The 20,338-nt window shown below is 38.2% G+C and overlaps 1 non-coding gene across 1 annotated transcript; it reads right to left on the bottom strand.

Annotated features, from left to right (window-relative positions):
* Positions 1-7,773: 7,773 nt before the first annotated feature.
* LOC130021920 (U6 spliceosomal RNA) lies at positions 7,774-7,880 on the bottom strand. The gene has a single exon (XR_008792250.1). It is a non-coding gene; the product is annotated as a U6 spliceosomal RNA (small nuclear RNA).
* Between the last annotated feature and the right edge of the window lie 12,458 nt (positions 7,881-20,338).

The following is a 20,338-nucleotide window of genomic DNA, read 5'->3' as shown; positions in this document are numbered from 1 at the left end:
AAGGAGGAGTTGGAGCTCCCTTGTATGAAATGAAAATCTTGAAATAAATGTCACGAGAAAAATATGTTGCAAGTTGACAAAGGACAAGTCTGGGCCTTTCACCAAACAACTAAGTGCTGAATTAGAATAGCAAGGAAAAAGCTATTGAAGGAAATTAGAAGTTCTTCTCCAGTAAAAACAAACAAACAAACAAACAAAAAAAAAAAACAAGAAAGCAACACAGTCTATTGCTAATGTGGAGAAAATTCTTGAGTCCTGAGCAGAAAATAAAATCTACCACAATATTCTCTTAAGCCAAAACCCAATCCATAGCAAGTTTCCAACTCTTCTCAATTCTATGAAGACTGAATCACTTAATCACTTAATCACTTAATCCCCGTTATTCATCGATTTATTCGAGCGGGTGCCAGTAACATCTCCATTCATCCCGGTTGCGTGCTAGCGTAGCCCAATGGTATCTGTTCATTTTAGGAACATGTAGAGCCTCAAACCGATCATTTAGGGTCTTGACGAAGAAGTCTGACCATCTTATAGGTGGGCGTCCACGTGATCTTTTGATGTCTCGTGGAATCCAATCAGTAATGGCTCTAGTCCAGCGGTTGTCTGTAAACCTCATTACGTGTCCAGCCCATCTGATTTTTGATGTCTTGGCAAATGAGACAGCATCCCTGATTCTTGAGCATTGACGAAGATCAGAACTCCGGATTCTATCTCTCATTTGAGTGAATCGTGATATTCCAAGCATAGCTCTTTCGATTCCTCTTTGAGAGACCCGAATAGCGTTCTCATCCTGTTTTCGTAGGGTCCAGGTCTCTGAGGCATATGTTAATGCAGGAAGAATAGTGGAATCAAAGAGATGTGCTCGTAGCTGGAGGTTCTTTGTCCTTTTAGTTATTTCTTCAATGCTCTTGAAGGCATTCCAAGCCGCTCTCTTCCTCCTGCGCAACTCAGGTGCCAGGTCATTCATCATGTTGATTTCTCGACCTGAAGACTGAAACAGGTGAAAAAAACTTTGGAATAGTTGGAAGCTGATGGAGTTTTGTTCATGATATTTAAGAAATGAATCTCTATGCATAAAGATGCACAGTGTCACAGCAAGTGCTCGTCGGGAAGTTGCAGCAAGTTATCTAGAATATAGAGCCAAAAACATTAGTGAAATTGTCTGCACTAGGCCCCACTCCACCCCAAAGGAGCCAGCCCCAGCAGCTGAAAACTTCCAGAACTCAACCATCACCCTGCTAACAGCTGCTCTCCATGCACCTGGGTCGATCCTTACCTATTAGTGGACCTATTCCTGGATTTCTTATACTTTACACCATCAATGTACCAAGAGTAGCACATCACATTTGATGGGATTTGAAGTAGAAGGCAACCAATCTTAAGGGGGAAAAAAATATATATATATCTATATACATCTAGGGGGAAATATATTTTTACAGATTTAGATATAAGTACTGGTTTTTATAGTCTCTGAGTCTTGGCCGCTGGTGGGATTACACGGCGCCAGGGGGCCAGTTGGTGGGTGTGACCCCCGCCTACTGGAATTTGGAGGATCTGGGTGGAGGAGGCTCGGCCCAAATCTGACTAGGCTTGGAGATCTCGGCCCCGGAACCCACGTGGCTTTGTCCCTCTGCCGGTACCTTCAGGTGTGCGGAGAGTGGTCTCAGCATGGTGGTGACTGGTCCTGGAGGTCTTTGGCTGCCGGGGCCCTGGTCAGGGCGGGGAGGAAAGCTCAACCCGCTCCCCTCCAAGGGGCCCCGGCGGCGGCGAGGACAGTCAGGCACGGGGGCAGGAGACTATAAAAACCAGCTCCCAGAACGGCATGGCCGCATATGCGGCCGCACAACATCTTATTATCTCATTCCTACTTTGGAAAAACTGGCAGGCTACCGAATGTAGCTTGCCCACATGGCAGAGTCTGGCAAACTCCCTGTGTCGTACCCAATATGCCAAATACCAGTAACAATGATGGGTCTCATTTTCCTAAAGAGCCTTGAATATAATCTCAGGGCTAGGATGAAGGAGACGTTACTGGGGCCTGCTCGAGGCAATCGACGATTAACAGGATGATTTGTGATTTGTGATTAACAGATATAAGTACACAACATGTTACTAGTGTCTTATAGGTGGGCTTAATATCTCCTGGATGAAATACAACAATCTTCACACACTTTCCTCTAAGAAACCTTTTTTGGGATCATTTATAGTGGATTATTCTTAACAAGCAATAAAAAATAAATTATTTTGGTTCTGCTTTGGAAGCAGAGGTTGGGGTTCAGAATGGAAAAACCCAAAATATGGTGGTGGAAAGGTGTAATGGTGGTAAGATTGTTGTTCAAATATCAAATGTAATCAAATATTGTTAGCTAATTTATAAAAATTAAATTAAATTTAAAAAAACAAATTGTCTGCACTAAACAATAAGTTTTGAAGGTAAACTAAAACAGTCTTATATTGAAAATGCCATTTCAGGTCTACATGATTGGAGAGCAGAAGTCAGTGCCCATCTCCAAAGCTCTAACGAGTTGCAGCTGGAGTAATAGCACAGCCAGTAAGACATTTTCCTTGCCTGAGGCCGACCTGGGTTCTATTCCCAGCATGGTCCCCCAAGGGCACTGCCAGGAGTAATTCCTGAGTGCATGAGCCAGGATTAACCCCTGTGCATCTTCAGGTGTTACGCGAAAGCGAAAAGCAAAAAAAAAAAAGAGAAAGCTCTAAAGAGTTGGTTCTCTTATTAAGAGGCAATGAGCTGGGGAACATTACTTGATGACAGTGCATATTCATAGGTCTAAAGCCCCTACATCTCTTTAAGAATTATGCAAAATCTACTCTACCAATGTTCTATAAATGGAACCTGGATAATAGCACATCTACTTACAACATGCTTAATATTTTAAGCCCACCATCATGAGCTCTTTGCTCTGGAATTTAAAAAAAAATAGATTGATTTCAAAATATTACTACTTATTGGCAATGCACCTGTCACCCAAGAACACTGGTAAAGATGTTAATGTAGGGAGATAATGTAGTTAATGTTATTTGCATGTCTAATTATTTAGTCTATAAATCCAGGATTCATTTGTAACTTTAAGTATTCTATATAAAAGATGCATTTTGTAAGGCTAGAGATACTATTGAAAGTATTTTATCTGATGGGTCTGGTCAAAATAAATAGAAAAACTTCTGAAGAAAATTAACCATTAGAAATGTGCCTAAGCAAATCCTTAATACATGTAGGAAGGTTAAAATAAAATCAGCATTTACAAGACTTTAGAAAACTCTAATCCCTCAATATACTTAAAGGGTTCAAGATCTCAGTGAAGGAAAGTAACAGCAGGTTTGGTGGAAATAGCAAGAGAAGTAGAGTAAGAAATGGACACTGAAGATGTGATTGAATTATCTTAATCTTGTGATAAAAAGTTAAGTGAATGAGGAGTTTTTTTTTTTAATGGCTGAGCAAAGAACTTGTTTTGCTCATTGAGACAGAAACTATCTCTAGTGATGATTCTGTGAACTTTTATTAAATGATAATTAAAATGACAATAAAAGATTCTTAAAAACTATTACATAAGTTTTATTAATAAACCAATAGTGAGATTTTAGAGGATTGACACCAATTTTGATAAAACTTTACTTTGGGTAAAATGCAAATCAAGCACCACATACTACAGAAAAATCTTTAGTGACTGTGAGAGTTGGTTACTGTGAAAAAATTTCACTACTGCCTAATTTTAAAATTTCCATAGCCCCCCAAACGTCAGCAACTACCAACCTAATCAGACAGCAAGTATTAGTAGCAAAGCAGTGCCCTTTATTAACTGAAAGTTCAGCTGGAGCTTAATATTTGTAAAATAGTTTTTAAAATAAGGAATGCAGACTACTTTTCTAATCATAATTCTGTTGCTCAGTAAATCGAGTTACGAGTAGTATGAACACAAACTTTCATGCATGGAAAAATGAAAAAAAGATGTGACTCACTTATTATGATTATTTGTTCTGTTGCCAGGAACCAAGTCTAAAATGATTCCAAGATGTGACTATGACAATACCTGAGTTAAAAACTTTTAAATTATTTATCAGGTCATTCTTATTTTGAAGACTATAATATACTTTCTCATAACTCAGTATATTGACTTCCTTCAGTATATATATTGATTTTCATAACGCTACTTGTAGGCAATCACTTTGATATAAATTTTCATTTCATAATACCACTGATAGTGATTGCTGTTTATTTTATAATCAATCATAATTTCCTGTGGTTGCATTATAATCCATAACTTTAGAGCACCTTTACATAAATAACTTTATTTGATATTCATGGAAAACTTGACTGGACAGGTGTTCTTATGCTATGTAAAGGAAACTACTAAGGTCAGAAGATTACCCATTACCACAATTTTTTCTCTTTTTTTCTCAGGAAATGCATTAAGCCTCCATCAGTATGTCATCCTTTCTCTTCTTTTCTCTTACTCTGTAATCTCAGTTCTGTGGCCCACAACTTGGGCTCTATTGCTTTTGGCCATTCATGGTAGGCCATTCATATCCACTATGCTTCTTTATATCCCATGTAAGATAGCATTCTGTAGCATAACATTTTCCAAATCACGCACATAGCAGCAAATTGCATGATTCTGTCTTTTCCTATTACCAAGTAATATTCAATTGTCTACCCCACAGTTTCTTTATCCAAACATGTGTTCTTGTATGCTCAGGTTGTTTCTGAACTTCGACTATTCTGAATTGTGCTGCAGTGAATATAGGATCATAAGTGTCATTTCTTTTTTTAAAATTTTTTAATTTTTATTAGTGAAACACTATGAGGTACAGTTGTAGACTTACAAATTTTTGTGCTTGGGTTTCAGTTATACAATGATCGAGTATCCATCCCTCCACCAGTGCCCATTCTCCACCACCAATGATCCCAGTATCCCTCCCAGCCCCCATCTCTTCACCCCACCTTGCCTCTGTGGCAGGGCATTCCCTTTTGTTCTCTCTCCTTTTGGGTGCTTGGTTTGCAAAAGAGGAATTGAGTGGCAATCATGTTTGGTCTATAGTTTACTTTCAGCATGCATCTCCCATCTTGGGTGGATCTTCCCACCACCCTTTATTTGGTGCTCCCTTCTCTCTCTGAGCTGCCTTTACCCCTAGAGTGTGTGGCTGGCCTCCAAGTCATGGAATGAACCTCCTGGTACTTATCTCTGCTATTCTTGGGTGTTAGTCTCCTATTTTGTTACTTTATGTTTCCCAGATGAATGCAATAAGTGTCATTTCTGATTAGAGTTTTGGGCTCCTTGTAGTAGATACCAGAACTGGAGATGCTGGGCAATATGGAAGTTCAATTTTCAGTTTTTAAAAAAGTATACATACTGTTTTCAAAAAGGTTGTATAAGTCAACATCACCACCATCACTGTCTGTTTTTATACACACATATATATGTATATATATTTGTCTCACTGTTGTAAAATGATAGCTTATTATTGCTTTGATTTGCATTTACCTGGTGATATGACTCAATGAAATTTTTTCATATTTTTCATATAGATAGTTAATGTCATCTGCATATCTTTTTGGAGCTAGTTTCTGTTACTTTATTTCCCCACTATTGATGGGATTGATTGTTTTTTTCTTATTGAGTTTCCAAGAGCTCTTTATAACTTGAGTGTAGGATAACATTGGTTTGTCCTTTCTGCTTTGCCACAGGGAAGTTAGGTTTATTGGGTTACTCCCATCACAGTGTTTTCCTCTGTGTTTATTTGTAACCTCTTTCTTTGTGCTCTGCTTCCCCAACTGGTCAATCACCTTTTTTTTTTTTTGCCTTTTTGGGTTACTCTCAGCGATGCTCAGAGGTCACTCCTGGCTCTGCACTCAGGAATTACTCCTGGCAGTGCTTGAGGGATCATATGGGATGCCGAGGATCTAACCCAGGACAGCTGCTTGCAAGGCAAATGCCCTCCCACTGTGCTATCCCTGAGGCCCCAGGTCAATCACCTTTATCTCCTAATCAGACTCTGTTAACTTGTAAATATTGCTTTTCTCTTCTCCTTAAGATCTTTGCATAGTTAATTCAGAGTAATGCCCTTTTTGTATAGACACAGGAAGACAGTTAATGCTATGCTTTTGTAACTTGGGATTTAATTGACTACAGATGATATTCACTCCTGGACATCTGTTCTCTCGATTTAAGCCTCAGTTGCCCTTACTTCCTAGCACCCCAAAAGCAGTGTACCGGCAAGGCACTGGATGGACCCAGGGCAAGGTGTGAGCAACCCTGGGATTGAAATGGGCTAGGTTAAAGTGCCACACTACTTAACTGTAAGTTAAGAGCCATGGTCATGGACAAAATCTGTCATGATCCAAAAAGTAACAACTGGATTAGGACCCTGCTACGGTTAGGAAAGATTAATCTTGCCTGAGCACTGTAGTCTGAGATCTATAGTGAGATGTCCCCAAATCAGCCATCCTATAAGTTTAATGTATCTCTTATTGTGTCCATACAAAATCATTAATATTAAGATGTTAATTAAGATGTTAATTAAGTTATTGGACTAAGGAAAGGAGAAAGACCCCTAAATAGTATTTTGCCCTTGAGCCTGATCTGATTAGGAAGGGCTTTCATATGTTGATTGTGCTACAGGTCCTGGGTTAGTTGCTACTCCCAATGGGGAGTTGATGAGAGACTAGAGAGAGATGAAAGGTCACGAGTGGGAGTGCAGGGAGATGAGCAAGGGAGCCAGGAGGAGAGGGAATGAGGGGCTTAGAGAGACTGGAAAGGGTGTGTGGTGAGAACGGAATAAATATTAACTGATCACAAACCAACCTGGCCCTCATTTCCTCCTTCATCTGTCAGTGGCATTGGCCATCCCAGTTGGGGGAACAGCCTGAGACCACCAAACGCAGGTGACGAGAGAGAGCCACACGATTTCCCTAGTTGCCTAGTGATTACACACACTTGAGTATTAACCTTTTGTTAGATGAGTGTGGGAAAATATCTTTTTCTTTCTGTTGGGGTGTTTTTTGGTCATTGATTCCTTTGTAGTGCAGATGCTTCTTAATTTGATGTGGTACCATTTCTTCAATAGTTCAGCCAATGATATTGAAGGTAAAGGTGAAGGTAAAGGCCCTCCCGTTGATCGTCGATTTGCTCGAGCGGGCCCAGTAACGTCTCCATTGGAGACTTTGTTGTTACTGTGTCTGGCATATCGAATACTCTCGGTAGCTTGCCGGGCTCTCCGAGAGGGGCGGAGGAATCGAACTCGGGTCGGCCATGTTGGCCGCTTGTAAGGCGAACGCCCTACCGCTGTGCTATTGCTCCAGCCAATGGGCTGGAGCAATGATATTGAATCTTTGAAAATGCCTTTTGGTTTAAATGTCCTGACAAAGTTTTCCTATATTTCCTTCAATATTCTTTTTTGGATAGAGGTCTGATACCAAGACCTTTAATCCATTTTGAATTGACTTTGTGCATGGTGTGAGATAGGGATATAAGTTCATTTTTTAAAAATTTTTATTAGTGAGACATCTTGAGGTACAGTTGTAGACTTACAAATTTTTGTGCTTGGGTTTCAATTATACAATGATCAAATACCCATTCCTCCACCAGTGCCCATTTCCCACCACCACGGATCCCAGTATCCCTCCCACCCCCTATCCCCCCATTTTTTTAAAAAAAATATACAACATAGCCATTCATTGAAGAGACTGTCACTGCTTTATTTCATACTCTTTGATTCTTATTGCATATTTTCTATTTATATACCCAGGATCTTTCTAAAAATATGTAATGCTTCATTAATCTGCATGTCATCTTTGATCAAGGAGCATGCTAATCTTCTCTGTATCATTTTAATTTTAGTATTTGTACTGCCAAAGCAAGCACACTGTCATAATTTTAGGCAAGAAAATTATGACCAGACTTTATGTTTACTGTCTATATTTCTAGAATTCCAATGCTTAGAGTTTTATATTTTATTATTAGTTTTTTATCTTCTTTGTAAAAATGTATTCTTATTAAAATGCCATGATTCACAAAGTTGTTCATAATACAATTGTTTAGGCATTTATTGTTCCAACACCAGTGTGACCTTCCCTCCATTAATGTCCCCAGTTTCCCTCTCAATTCCTGCCTGCTTTCTTAGGGACATAGCAAATTTACTTTACACTGCTTTCTCTAAGAAAAAATAAAGAAATGGCAAATAGAATTATCATAAAATAAATCAGTAAAAGCCAATTTGTGATTGGTATATGATTTTAACCTATGTAAACAAGGAAATTAAAACCATTTAACACAATATTAAAATGTCTATTCTCATTCATATAGTAAGTTTTCAACTCTGGAATCTAAAATATATTGCATTAAATTGTATTTTGTACTGGATCTCATTATGGTGATGACTATGTCTTACCAGTTGCTACTAAAAATGTTATATATTATTATTGACACCTATAATTATAGTTTAAAAGTTGTGATTATAAACTCATGCATAGTTAAAGGCTGAAGGCTTCTAGGGCCACAGATATAGTATAAGGTTAAAGACACATGCCTGTCTTATTCCCAAGACTAATTTGATCCCTTGTAAAGAAGGCTACCCAAACATTGTGGGGCGCAGGACTGAAAGTTCCTGAGTACCATTGGGCTAAATCCCGTAAATCCAGGAACCACACAGCATCCCCATTGAGCATCATTGCTTCTTTGGATTTCACTCTGAACTCTAGACCCAGTTAGTTGAGAATCACTGGGAGGGGCTCAGGACCATCTTGAGCACCACTTGGAAAGTCCAAACAACAAAAACAAAGCAAACGAAACTTCAGAGTTCAGAAGTTTTAATTATGAAATACTTTAGTATTTCAAAATTAAAATCGATCTCTCTCTCTTTAAACCCAATATTTGCTTGAGAACTAAGCAGCCTACCCTCATCCAGGAAAATCAAATGTATAATTTGCCACATAATTAGTTAACAATGGATTTTTCTCTGGACCTGGTGGCCTTCCTGTCTGAATAGCTGATCAGAGGCAAGTGTGCTGACCCATGGTCAAGGCTGTATGAGCATCAGGACTTTATGACTAGATCTGCCTGTGTTGCAGACATTGACATTTGTCTTCTCTGCTTCTTTGCTTCCTGAAAGCATTATTCCATGGCTATATAGTCCATTCTCCTTGCTCATGACCCCTTTGCCACAACTCTTCTTCTGAATCCCTAAAGAAAGAGTAATTAAAGGCTGTTCTTCTATGCAGGTCAGGGCTGCAGGAGACTTGAAATCTGTCTGTTATGTTCTTTTTGTCTTGGAAATTTTTAATAAAGATATTACTGTCCCACAATGGTTTTGGTTTTTATTTTCTAAGGGTTGAAGAGGGTGGGCCACATCCAGCAGCGCTCAGGACCTACTTCTGATTTTACACTACTGAGTCATTCATGGCGGTCCTAAAGAGCCATAAACTAAGGTCTGCTGCATTCAAGGCAAGTGCTATATACCCAAGACCATCTCTCCAGTAACCCCACAGTGTTTGTTTTGGCATCACTTCCAGCAGTGCTCAGGGCTTACTCCTGGTTCTTTGCTTGGGGATCACAACTGTGATTAAGGAGATTTATGGAGTGTTAATAATCAAACCCAGGTCTGCTCCTTGCAAGCAAGTGCCTTACCTGCTATATCATCAATCTGGACAAGGAAAGAAGCAACTTAAAAGAATAAAGATGAGAGAATTTAGCACCCCCAAAGAACCAAACTAAAGAAGATTAGATCTGAGAGGCACTGGGTAGGATTTACAGAAGGATCTTGCCTCACTGGCAGGGCTTCTTCAACTAAACATTATTTAAACCAATAATCAGAAAAAAGAAAGACTCAAAAGGATCTGACTGTGGAGCTGAAACAATAGTACAGTGAGTAGGGTGCTTATTTTGCAGTATGCTGACCCGGGTTCAATCCCTGACATTCCATGTGTTCTCCAGCGCTTACCAGAGGTGAGCCCTGATCACAGAGGCAGGAGGAAGCACTGAACACTGCCAGGTGTGGCCCCAAACCAAACCAAACCAAATTAAACCAAACCAAAAAGTGGCTCAGACTGTTTATAAGTAACTTAACCATATTATAAACAACACATGTGGAGACTTAACGAAATACATATCTACAATCTAATAAGATAAAATTAATATTGCATAATAATTAATTAAAAATAACAGTTATGTCAAAAAGAATAAAAGTTAAACTCAGAAAGAGGAGGAAATATCAATCCAGAGTCAGAGCAAACATTAAAATTAGTATGCAAGCATATTAAATTAGCTTATTAGAATACTTCTAAAAAGTTAAATATAGATTAAATATAAATATTATAAATACATTTTTAAAAGACCTAAATAAAACATAGAAAGATTCTACTAGTTTGCAGTGGGGCCAAGCCAGTTGTACTCATAACTTACTCCAGCTCTGTACTCAGGGACCATTCCTGGTGTTGCTTGGGGACTCTGGATCAAACTAGGGTCAGTGCATACAGTGCAAAAAGATTCTAACACCTTTGCTATCTCTCTGGCCCCAAACTTAAGAAATATTATTAATGAAAACTAAAAATTTAATAGCATCAGTAAAATATAAAACAAGTTTAAGATATATTTAGTTGAAGTTAGCCTACCACCCCAGCCACTGATAAAGGAAAGAGAATGGAAGGCATAGAATGTTAACAATGTATAGGAGTGGTAATTCTCAGAAATTGTAAGGATTTGACACAGCAGCAAAGAAGAAAACCTTTGATTCCAGAAGTCATGCCCACAACTTGCCCCCCAGCGCCATCTTACAGCACACAGCAACAAAGAAGAAAACTGGCTGGAGGGTCCCACAACTCCCAGAGAATGCTACAGGTCCCAAACAGAGCTGATATCACCGGGAGGTCCCAGATGGGGTAGGTGCTGCATCCCACCTTCTCCAGATGGAACCTTGGTGACCATGAGCGAGTGGGTACCAGAACATTTTTTCCAAACTGCGTGGCCGCATAAGTGGTCGCATGACATCTCCTTATATACAAAGTGATCAATGGAAAGTAAATCATCCAACGTTTCTCCCTGAAAATCAGACTTAACTCTTGCAAACAACAACACCCAAAACGAGAGAGAGAACAGAGGGGAATGCCCTGCCACATAGGCAGGGTGGGATGCGGGGAATGGGGGGTGGGAGGGATACTGCGATCCGTGGTAGTGGGAAATGGGGACTGGTGGAGGGATGGGTATTCAAAATAAATAAATAAAATTAAAATTAAAATTAAAAAGAAAAAAAAGAAATTGTAAGGATGTATACAGTCCCATCATCTTGGGTGAAAAGTTTATAATCAAATAAAACATTAAAAAACTTACCATATGAACCAACATAAATGTTTCTAGAAATTTTATCTGTAGTAATATGAGAAATTTTCAAAAGCAGATGTATTTATTTGCATATATCGCAATAAATATATTTTAATATAAAAAGAAACCCTGGTATATTAATTTGAAATCTTAACCACCAATACAAAATAATGAACATTTTTATATGACATGGCGAATATAAAAATAATGCTGATGAAGGTGCTAGAAAAAATCATATTAATTTATATTATTTATAAAAAGTGAATATTGCAAAGAATACATATTAATGGCTTTGTGAGTGTAATGTTAGGTCACCAATAATTGGGAGGATGGGATTACCAGAGGACGTGATAAAGCTCCAAGGATGATTGATATGTATGTCATGTTGATATATATATGTCATCTTGATATATGTTGATACTACATTGGTTTCTTTTCTACAATGCCATCGATTGAACCCAGGGCCTCAGACCTTGTACAAGGCAAGTGCTCTACTGCTCTGCTATAATAATGCAAGACATTGATGAAAGTTTTTAAAACTACAAACGTGTCAAGATTTTTGAATTCATTTATCTCAATTATAAATAAATTATGTATGAATAAGCTGTTTTTACAAAACTATACACACACAAAGATTTCAAATACAGTTGTGCATGACTCATCAATGGTAATAAATTATGAGAAGCAGGTGATTTTATCATCATGTTTCATAGAGTCTAGCTACGTGAATCTAGGTGGTACTAATACACACTTCCACTCTATGGTATAGTCTAGCCAAACCACTACAGTATGTGTGGTCCCTCAAAGAATGAATGCTCAGTAAGTGAAATATTGATCTAAATTCATATGAGAAAGTATTTTCTTGGTAGATTTTAGAGTTAATGACACTGATTAAATTTTTATTTCATTCCTCTCCTCTATTTCTAATTACACTTGAGTTCTTAGACATTTGAATCACATTAACTTAGCTACAAATTTTAACAATGAATATGATCATTTGTTATTTTAGGTAAATATATATACATATAGTTCTGTATTTTCAAGTAAGTGAATTCATTAATAACTCACATTCTGTATATTACTTTCAGAGATTTCCATTACAATACCTAACTTGCCAAGATCACACTGCATTTTACTATAAAAAAATTTGTTGGGAAATACATACTATAATTTAATTCAATAACATTTATCTGAGAAAATAAAAATGTGATCATCTTTTGGGTATAATTATGAATCTGTGAAAAAGATTTGGATGGTTTAATATTCTCTTTTTGACTTTTTCTCCAAAACAAAGCATTATAAAGTTAAAATTGATATTATCTCAGCACAATAAGGCTATATAATTATGAAATCTTAGGCTCAGTTTTCACTAGGAATTTTCATATTCATTATCACAAAATAGTGTTCCGAGAAAAGATAAGTTTTAGAGAATATTTCCATTAAACAACAACATTATTTTATAAGATTGTTGAGATGCCAATCTGACCACAGGAATATATACTATTTTTAAGTATCCTGCATTTTAATGAAAATTTAAGTACATTATATTATTTGTTTAATGTAACTTTTCAAGATTATGTTTAAAGCAATGCATTTTAATAATGTTATTGGTTTTAAAATCTTAGTTTCTCCTAAATTTTTAAAGAATCTGTCTGCTGGTAATGGAAATTAAACAGATTTTCTTCTCTTTTATTTTTATCATTAAACCTTGACATTTTGCTACTTCTTATAAGTTTCCTATTTATTAACCAATGTTGTTTTATTTATAATTCTATATGTGATATGTCTTCTTTGTAATAAAATGTATTTCTCCCCCCTTTTTTGTACTGGGTTGTGATATTTTTACAGTAATATGAGTTAATGTTTTGTTCTTCATGTTTCCTTTGCTTGGAATTAGATCATCTTTGTGAATCAGTTGGTTTATAGTTTAAAATAATCTAAAAGCCTTTGAGTCACTTTTTTTCTCACTTATTTTTTTATCTTCTATACTTTCTAGAACAGTACTTCCTAAAAAGTTTAGGTGAATAGTATTCAACCAACTCATTATTCTACTAGCTTAAGTAATTTTTTTCTGTTCTTTAACTTTAACTTTAACAATTATTTCTAATTTCCCATAGCTTTTAATTGTCCTCTTATTATACTTAATGCACTTATTTTATTAAGAAATAATATCACTATATTGTTACAATATCTAGTGTTTTTTTAAAAATCTCCAGATTTTCTTACCCATTGATTTTAATTTTTTTATATATACTTGAGTTTATTGTAATACTGAGCTGTATATTTTACTGGGCCTGGAATATGATTCAGCAATAAAATACTGTGAAATTTCATGACTGTGAAAGTGTGAAATCTCAGGTTCAATACCTCAATCAATAAAAATAAATAAATAAAAATAAATTTTATGAAATTAATTAATAAATACAAGTTTTAGTTTTTAAATTTTTTATTAGTGAATAACCATGAGGTATAGTTACAGACTTACAAACTTTCGTGCTTATGTTTCAGTCATACAATGATCAAATACCCATCCCTCCATCACTGCCCATTCACCACCACAAATGGTCCCAGTATCCTTCCCACTAACCCCACTCCATTCACCCCACCCCACTCCGCCTCTGAGGAAAAAAATGAGTACCCAAGAACAGATGACTGGTTAAAGAAACTTTGGTACAACTACACAAGGGAATACTATGCAGCTGTTAGAAAGGATGAAGTTATAAAATTTGCATGTAAGTGAATCAGCATGGAGGGTATCAGTTAGGTGAAATGAGTCAGAAAGAGAGGGACACACATAGAAGGACTGCACTCATTTGTGGAATATAAATTTTATTTTTTAGGAAAAAAATGGGATGCCCACAACTCGCCCCCAGCACCATCTTACAGCACACAGTAGCAAAGAAAAAAACCAGCTGGAGGGCCCTACAGCTCCCGGATATTGCTCCGGACCCCAAACAGAGCCAATATCACCAGGAGGTCCCAGATGGGGTAGGTGCTGTCTCCCTGCCTTCTCCAGATAGAATCCCAGTGACCATGAGCTTCTATAAGCATGGCTCTGGCATGCAGGGACAAGGACAATTTTTCCAAACCATGTGGCTGCTTATGCGGCCGTGCAACATTTCCTGATACGCAATGTGATCAATGGAAAGTAAATCATCCAGCATTTCTTCCTGAAAATCAGGCTTGAATGGTAGTGGGAAAATCTGAGCAAAAGATAATGCCCAACCGAAATACATCTGGACTGTGTATTTAACTATGGTGCTATGCTGCTCTGGGAGGGGAAGGGTGTCTGTACCTCTGCCTGTCCCCCTCTGCAGCAGCAACATGTGGCCTGCGTCTTTTAGAGCCTAATGAACAGTCAGGTATGTGGCTGCATTGACGAGGCACGTGGGGCTTCATGGGATGGGGGGTAGAATCGGCCCTGCTCCCCACCATAACAATGCTCTTGGTTGCCACCCTCAAAGGACTCCTCCAGCTTCTGACAGACCATGAACCCAGAGGCACACATACCAATCTCAGAACCCAGGGGCTTCTGGCAGTAATCCCTCTAGGTTTATTACTAAAATATTGGAAATCCAAATTTGCATGGCTGCTATTGTGGTCACACAACATCATGTGCTCTTCATCATCAACATTAGAAAACAAATTTTCTAATGATGTCTTTGTGGCAGGTCTGAATGTTGGGGAAAATTCCAAATAACAATGGTGGGTCTTTTGTTGTAATATTGAATGTGATCAATGTAGAGAGACAGAGAGAGTAAAGTGGAAATCTGCCACACAGATAGGGGGTGGGTGGGAGAGGGGTTATACTGGGGTTCTTGGTGGGGGAAAATGTGCACTGGTGAAGGGACAGGTGTTTGATCATTGTATGACCAACCAAGACTTGAACTGAAAGGCTTTGTTACTGTTCTCATGGCGATTCAACAAATATATATATATATATATATATATATATAGAGAGAGAGAGAGAGAGAGAGAAATGGGGGGTGCTGGAGCAATAGCACAGCGGGTGAGGCATTTGCCTCGCACGTGGCCAACGTAGGTTCAATTTCCAGCATCAAATATGGTTCCCTGAGCACTGCCAGGAGTAATTCCTGAGTGCAGAGCTAGGAATAATCCCTGTGCATTTCCAAGTGTAACCCAAAAAGCAAAGCTTTTATCTTTCCTTAGTTGTATATGGGCTGGAGCGATAGCACAGCGGGTAGGGCGTTCGCCTTACAAGCGGCCAACATGGCCGACCCGAGTTCGATTCCTCCGCCCCTCTCGGAGAGCCCGGCAAGCTACCGAGAGTATTCGATATGCCAGACACAGTAACAACAAAGTCTCCAATGGAGACGTTACTGGGCCCGCTCGAGCAAATCGACGATCAACGGGAGGGCCTTTACCTTAGTTGTATATATTAAACAGTTAAGTTTACTTCTTATTACTACTGCAGTCTTTTGGATAAACACAGTAAGAGATATAGGTTCCAAAACTTAGTTCTATGGGCTCAGAGGGAAAGCAAGGCTTTTACTGTAAATCCCAGACTAAGCCCTCAGTCCAGTCCAGCTTGACTTTCACTGTGAGGGTTCTGGCTCTTAAGTTTTATCACAGCTTACAAGACTGTGCATTTATTTTTTCTATATTATCCCATTTTGATGGACACCAGTTGTAGTTACTGGTTTTGGCATATCGAATACACAACGGATAGCTTGCCAGGCTCTTCCGTGCGGGCGGAATACTGGTCGGCAACTACACCACCTCTGCTTTGCTGATGACATTGTTTTAATAACACCAAACATCAGCCAAGCAGCACAAATGCTGGCCGACTTTGATCATGAGTGTGGAAAGGTAGGACTACAGCTGAATCTTACGAAGACAATGTTTATGAGAAACAGCCTCGTTCCTGACGCCCTATTCGCGCTCAACAGAACGACCATCTCTGAATGCAACAGCTATGTGCACCTAGGTCGAGAAGTCAACATGACAAATGACCTGGCACCCGAGCTGCACAGGAGGAAGAGAGCTGCTTGGAACACCTTCAAGAACGTCGAAGAAATAGCTAAGAGGTTGAAGAACCTCCGGCTCCGGGCACATCTCTTTGATTCCACTGTTCTTCCTGCATTAACATATGCCTCAGAGACCTGGGCCCTACGCAAACAAGATGAGAACGCTATTCAGGTCTCCCAAAGAAGAATTGAAAGAGCTATGCTTGGAATATCATGTTTCACTCAAATGAGAGAAAGAATCCGGAGTTCCGACATCCTTCGACGATCAAGAATCAGGGACGCTGTCTCATTTGCCAAGGTGTCGAAAATCAGATGGGCTGGTCACGTAATGAGATTTAAAGACGACTGCTGGACTAGAGCTGTTACCGACTGGATTCCACGGGATGTCAAAAGACTGCGTGGCCGCCCACCTACCAGATGGTCAGACTTCTTCATCAAGATCATGAATGATCGGTTTGAGGCTCTTCATGTTCCCAGAGCGAACAGATGCCATTGGGCTACACTAGCACACGACAGGGACAAATGGAGACGTTACTGGTGCCCGCTCGAGCAAATCAACAACTAACAGGAAGTTAAGTGATTAAGTGATTAAGTGATCCTATTTTGATGCTGGAGTATCTTTGCTGCTCACCCCAGCTCCATCCTAGACCCATCGTAGAACCTCCCTTTGTGGGATGTTAGGAAATATGGCAACAGAAGCCCTAGTCAAATATTTATAACAGTTGACTAGAAAAAGAAATATTTCAGAGTCAATCAACTCCCAAATATTAGGAGTACGGGTTAATGGTCTTTCTCTGTTTAAGCAAAGAACATTGCTCTATGGTAAAGTATGAAGAGGCTGTAGGGGGAATAGAAAAGCAAGAAATTCACTTCAAATACAAAGTCCAGAATCACCAGAAGTTTTGGCTTATAGGTAACCAAGACTGATTTGGAGAATTGTGACAATGAGAGGTAAAACACAAAGGAAATCTTAAAGATAAACTCGGGGGATTTGGGATGCTGACAACAGCACTGTGAGTTTCTTTGGGAGGAGGAAAACGGGCAATTCACTGATGAAGACTTAAACACTCAGGGTTAATAGCCAACAGAACTTTGTTCCCCAAAAAACTTTTGTCCTCTAATCCCTTTTTCCTAGTGTTCATTTCTCTATATTGTTTCCATAGATTCTGGGGGGAAATTTTAGATCATATCTTTCGCTATTTTAGAAATTTCTATTTCTAAAGTCCAAGAGTATATGCAACATTATTGTTATTACTATCCTTAAACCCTCTGGATTCTACAAGGAACATCAAAATACATTATATTTACAAAAACCTATATATATTAAACATTTTTAACTTTTTACTTTATAAAAATCACTCCTCCACTATATGGTGATATATTAAAGAGAAAAAATGAAGGGAAATTCTGCTCATTAACTCTTGTAAGAGACAAGGACCAAGTGGTTTAATGGCAATAAGTGTTCAGAAGTAATCTCTGTGGATCCATAGTCCTGATTTTCCACCTAAAATCATATTAAATAAATTTTAGTGTAATGCTTCCATCTTTTCTCATTTATTTTCTCTTTTCTAATTTATTTTCCCTCAAATAATACTTATAATTTTCCCCTTCTCTTGTACTCTTCTACTACTTGGTATCTACTTTCATCATAGTTACTGATCAGAAAGAACATTTTTTGCTTTCCTTTATTTTAAAGACATTCTCAGAAGCTTATATAAGTCTTTTGTATAAATTCATCAAGTTTCCCTTTGAAAAAGTATGTAATATTTAAAAAAGGAGTAACTCAAATAAGTAATACGACTGGATTCTTACGAGGTAAGAACAAAGTTCCATGAAATCAATAAAGAAGTGTAAATAATCCTGAATCCTGGTTTAGATCACTTTAGGAAGCTTCTAGATTTGAAGGTTTGGCAAGAGATGGTGGAGGAGATGAGTGGGCATTTAACAGAATCTACCATGAGCTATGACTTTGGTGACTCTTACTAAACCCCTTGAGCAGAGTAATTGAGTCACTGACAAATTATTGCTCCACTGGAAGGAGCACAGGAAATTACAAGCTTTGTCTTCATTCTCCACTGAACTTCAAGGAAAGGGAGTTTAGTTGATGCCGAGATTATCCTCTGGAATACTAGTCAAATCGGAGAGGTAGAAAGTGGATGCTCAGGGCAGATAGAAATCCTCTGGTAATAGAATACTTGCAAACTAAAGGAGTGGTAGAACAAACACAGAGAAACGTGACCGAGAATCCATACATGGAAAAAGTTTTATGTAGAACTTTTTCTGACTGCAACAGGATTAAGATGATAACTAAAGATTAAATTTGAGTTAGTAACAAATTCTCTGAGTAATAAAACTTATTTTCGTCAAAAGCCATTGATGTAGAAGTGTTTTTCAGAATCATAAACTTCAGAAAATACTATGCAATTTTCTTTAATTTATTGCATTACACTGGTTTAAACCCCTATGATAAACTCCTCTCCTTAGTTAAGGTGTTAGTTTTAATCTGGAGATAATGTGAGACAAGCAAAATACTCATTGCAAAAAATTGCCAGGCTGTGAACCCCTGGGGGATAAACTGTCACTGAATCAGAAGGAGATCTGAGATGAAGAGGCGTATTTCTTTCCTTTTCTTTTCCTGCGCAGAGTGTATCTCAGGGATGTCTCAACTCCCCAGCCCTTTGTCACAGACAGGTGGTCTGGAACCAAACTTCGTCATTACTATGCATTCTAATCCCAGAGGTTCCACAGCTCTTAGATTAGCAAAGCAAGCTCATTTTCAAGAAGCTTAATGTTAGTGATACTTCATCAGGATTAGCAAATGGCCCCCCTAACAAACACATCATCAGAAGCAATGCTGCCTAAAGCAGCCAGTGCCAACTTGAAGATGACAGCCCGGTTCTTAACAGATCACCACCAGGGACTCATTATGAGGTGGTGGGAGATGTGGATGAAAGCATTTATGGTGGGCCACATGTGTGTGAGCTGAAGCAGTCAGCCTCCCAACCATGGCTCTGCAAACCCTTACGGTGAAGAACTACTCAGGATGAGAATTGGAGCTGTGGGGCATTGATATCCGAATATCAGAATCTTTCTAATTCACTTTTTGTCATGTAAGAGAGAAAAAGTGGAAATATATTTTTAAACATTAGGAAAATAGAGTCCATACACCAAAAGACTTTTTTTCTCTAATGATGACCTGTAATTTTTTTTCTATAATTTTAAATGTACTTTAATCAGGAATGTCCTCATTACCTCAGTGGAATGTTATGGGAAGTGGAGTAATTCTGAAGACCTTGAAATTAATGAGCGATATAAATATTATATTGATATAAGGATAGCAATAACCTGGTACGCGTTGAGTAGTTAATGTTTCAGATGTGCAGAGTACTTTTCCTTTTTTTCTGATTGAATTGATTAGCAATACATACTGACATACTTGTTAACCTGTTTTTCCTTCCATAGATAGAGAAACTGAGACTCAGTGGAACTTGGCTTAATTTTCAAAGATTACAATAGCTTAGAAGTGGCAAGGCTGTAATTCTAAATGAACTTTTATAGATTCTATTTTTGGGGTAAATGCAATCTCTCCACTTTGAATTTTAATATGGAAAATGTATAAGGTAAAGGTAAAGGCCCTCCCGTTGATCGTCGATTTGCTCGAGCGGGCCCAGTAACGTCTCCATTGGAGACTTTGTTGTTACTGTGTTTGGCATATCGAATACTCTCGGTAGCTTGCCGGGCTCTCCGAGAGGGGCGAAGGAATTGAACTCGGGTCGGCCATGTTGGCCGCTTGTAAGGCGAATGCCCTACCACTGTGCTATCGCTCCAGCCCGGAAAATGTATAATTCAGTAAAAATTGGTTACATATATATATGTAACCATATATATATATATATACATATATATATATATACACACACACTGACAGAGGTACACATTCTTATTGACTCAGATTCTACCAATTTTTCATAAAAATATTTCAAAAATGCATGGTCATCCAGGAGATTATTTCTATTACTA

The sequence above is a fragment of the Sorex fumeus genome, unplaced genomic scaffold (assembly GCF_029834395.1).
Source record: "Sorex fumeus unplaced genomic scaffold, SorFum_2.1 ptg000018l, whole genome shotgun sequence".
Classification (NCBI taxonomy): Eukaryota; Metazoa; Chordata; class Mammalia; order Eulipotyphla; family Soricidae; genus Sorex; species Sorex fumeus.
This window is presented reverse-complemented; position numbering and strand designations above follow the sequence as displayed.